The following is a 3,767-nucleotide window of genomic DNA, read 5'->3' as shown; positions in this document are numbered from 1 at the left end:
CTTTGTCCTATTTCTATTTTTTTTTTTTTTTTTTTTAGTTTATTTATTTTGAGAGAGAGGGAGAAAGAACGAGTGGGGGAGGGGCAGAGAGAATCCCAAGCAGGCTCCACGCTGTCCGTGCAGAGCCTCACTCGGGGCTCAGTCTCACGGACCGCGAGATCACAACCTGGGCCAAAATCAAGAGTCGGACGCATAACCGACTGAGCCACCCAGGCGCTCCTTGTCCTGTTTCTAACTCAAAACCGTTCTGGTAGAAGAACCCAGCCCCCTTTCTGGCCCTGTGTCTGTGGAGGTTTCCGGGCCGAGGCCCCCTCTGGGGGACTGATGCAGTCCGTGTCCTTGTCCCTCCTCGTTTCGGTGTTGTCAACTGCTGCTCAACACTGATGTTTGAGCTCCGTTTTGTTAATCTCTACACTTCTTTAAACATGTGGGAACAATTTTTTTTTTTTTTTTGCATGTGTTTAGGATGTATGCTTTTACTTAACACACAGAAAATTAACAGAGATATTTGTTCACTGGCTGCTTCTCAGACCGGCGCGGGCACCCGCAAAGCGGACGGGGACTGGTCCTCAGAGGAAATGCCTGAGCCCCAACGCACTCGGGCTCCCAGATGGCTGCACCAGCAACGTCCTGAAGCCAGATGTCAGCGGCAAGTTCAGGCCCTTGAGTTCTCCGCACCCTGCGGCCGGGGGCCGTAGCCCAGCCAGTAAGGCCTGACTCCGATTTTTACAAACCGCCCCGACGGGCGTTGCCAGGACACCTTGGCTCCCTTGCTCTAGCGTTAGGTTTCTGGTACCACCTCCTTAGGCAGCGCCAAGGAAGACCGCGGAAACTCCATGTGAATTCTGAGAAAATGTTAATAATGTTGAAAAGGTTTAAGGTTGAGCAAGTTGAAACGCTAAGGGAACTTACATCCGTGTCAGGGCACAGTTCCTGTGTGGATATAAAGTATCATCTGATCTCCTGTTGTTCGAACAACAGTGATAATAAACTTCCTCCCAAGATGGGTCAAGAAAGGAATCGGCTGTTCACAAGGCTGAAGCCCTACGGTTGAAGACACCATTTACTGGTGGTTTTGGGGGAGTAAGGTGTGGGATACCTGGGCTCTCCCTCCCAGATCTACCTTTAAGGCCTAGAGGGACCTCCCATGTACCAGCTAAACCCTCTGAGCCTGGAAAGCAGAAGGAACAATCTCCACATAGGTCAGGGAGTTGAGGGGCTGGAGGAGGTGCTCCTGGAAGCACCTGTTAAACCGTAGAAATGCTCCACCCATGTAACATGTCATTCTTGCTTGGATAATGACACAAAGTATTTGCTGAGGCTTGCCATGTGCAAGGTGCCATTCCAAGCATTGAGGCAACGCAGGAGCATTCCAAGCCCACGCTCTGGGGCCTCAGGGAACTAACAGGAATAGAGTGGAAATTGACATTTTTCTGATCCCCACCAGGAGTCAAGACCCTCTTTCTCAGTGCTAGGTTCCCGCTTTTAACCTTTCCTTCACTTTGCGTTTAAGTCATCCTTGGGCATGGCGGAAAATGTGTGGATTGTAGTAGGCGTGAAACCCACTGCAGGACAGGACAAAGAAATTATAAATATCAACGCTGCCTGCATCGACCTCAACTGCACCTGAGGAGGAAAGCATTAAAATTGCTCGGTAATGAGACAGGCAGCTGGCTTTGACACAGAAAAGTGCCCGAAAATTGGATTGCAATTGAGCAGCTCTTTCTTCTAGATTTTTCTTCCAAAATATCTAAAGATTGAAACTCCCTACTTGCACACAGCAAGCAAAACGTGCAAGGCTTTTCATTTGTAGAGGAGCAGAGGCTGAAATTCAAGTTCATTTTGCCATTTTTTTTTTTTTTTTCCCTTCTGATTTTTCAGCTTGCTTCACCCACTGGTCCTCATTCCTCTCCCTATTTGCTCAATGAATAGCTCCCTCCCTCCACACCTTCTTGAACTGGCACTGACTTGGAGCAGTGCTTCTCAAACTCCGTTGAACATCAGAATCACCTAACTCATTTAAAATGCTTTTGTCCAGCAGCACCCCAGACCAGTTCTATCACAACCTCTCCAGTGCCTTGAAGTTCCCAGATGATTCCAGTGTGCAGGGAAGGGTTGAGTTTCCCACAGAAATGAAGAGAAGGGCTTTCAGGCTTGGGATGCTGGTTGGAGTGTGGAGGCAACATAGTTTGTTAGTATCTGTCAAAATAGCAAATGCCAGCCTGATCTTGTTGGCTCACGTGTGGACAGAGCCAGTGAACATTTCACCCCCATCTAGAACTTCATTTCTTGTGTCAGTGCTTATGTTCATCAGGGCTTTCACTCATTTGGCAAATGCTTTTAAAAAAATTTGATTATTAAAAACAGAACAAACTGAGGGTTGATGTGGGATGGGAGGGAGGGGAGTAGTTGATGGGCATTGAAGAGGGCATCTTTTGGGATGAGCACTGGGTGTTGCATGGAAACTAATTTGACAATAAATTTCATATAATAAAAAAAATAAAAAATAAAAAAATTTGATTTTGAGAGAGAGCAAGAGAGAGCACGAGCAGGGGAGGGGCCAAGAGAAAGGATCCTAACCCAACAGCACAGAGCCTGACACGGGACTCGATCCCACTGCAAGATCATGACTTGAGCCAAAATCAAGAGTCAGATGCTTAACCGACTGAGCCCTCCAGGCGCCCCTTGGCCAATGCTTCTGAGCACTTACAGTGTGCTAGCCACGGTTCGGTGTGCCTGGGATGCGTCCTTGCACAACAAATCCCAAGAATGGCCTGTGTTCTTAAGGGGAGGGCTACATAACAATAGCATAAAAAACTCCCGTAATATCAGATGTGTTGTTAAATGATAAGCCTTACAGGAAGAGTAAAAGCAGACTGGGAGCGCCAGCTGGGGGAGGGGTGTGGGTTGCCGGGCCTCACTGGGCCTCACTGAGCAGGTGACATTTGAGCCAAGACCTGGAGGTGGGGGGTGAGCCAAGCAGATGTGTGAGGATGAGCACTCCAGGCAGAAGGACAGTCCGGGCAGAGTTCCCAAGACAGTGAGCCAGCTGTGCTAGAGGAACAACAAGGAGCTGAGGAGGAGGAGGAGGAGGAGGAGGAGGAGGAGGAGGAGGAGGAGGAGGTGAGGGCAGAGGTGACAAGAACATGGCCGTGGGGTGGGCAGTGGGGGAGACACATAGGAGAGTCAGCCCCTGCGGGACCTCACTGATCGTTGTCATGATAACGATTCGGGCTTGCACTCAGGAGTCGCTGGAGGATGTGAGCAGAGGAGGGACGTGACCTGACGCAGGTTGTAAAGGATTTTGGTGGATGGTGGGCAGCCTGAAGGAGCAAGCGTGCAGAGACAGCGATCAGGAGGCCACCGTGCACCTGGGCGACGTGGTGGTGCCACAGCAGAGAAGAGAGGAGGGGTCCTCATCTGCGTGTGTTTCGAAGGTAGAGCCAAAAGGATTTGCTGATGGGGCGTCTGGGTGGCTTGGCCCATTAAGCGTCCGACTTCGGCTCAGGTCACGATCTCGCGGTCCGTGAGTTCCAGCCCCGCGTCAGGCTCTGGGCTGATGGCTCAGAGCCTGGAGCCTGCTTCCGATTCTGTGTCTCCCTCTCTCTCTGCTCCTCCCCCGCTCATGCTCCGTCTCTCTGTCTCAAAAATAGATAAACATCACAAAAAAAAATAAAAAAAGAATCTAGAATTGACTAGTTTTAATAATTCCAGTGGGCCTTGGGGCATGTGGCTGTCCTTAGTTGTCTGGAACCTGGCTCTGGGGC

Source organism: Lynx canadensis, chromosome E1 (genome assembly GCF_007474595.2).
Source record: "Lynx canadensis isolate LIC74 chromosome E1, mLynCan4.pri.v2, whole genome shotgun sequence".
In the NCBI taxonomy this organism is placed as follows: Eukaryota; Metazoa; Chordata; class Mammalia; order Carnivora; family Felidae; genus Lynx; species Lynx canadensis.
Note: the sequence above shows the minus strand (reverse complement) of the source record.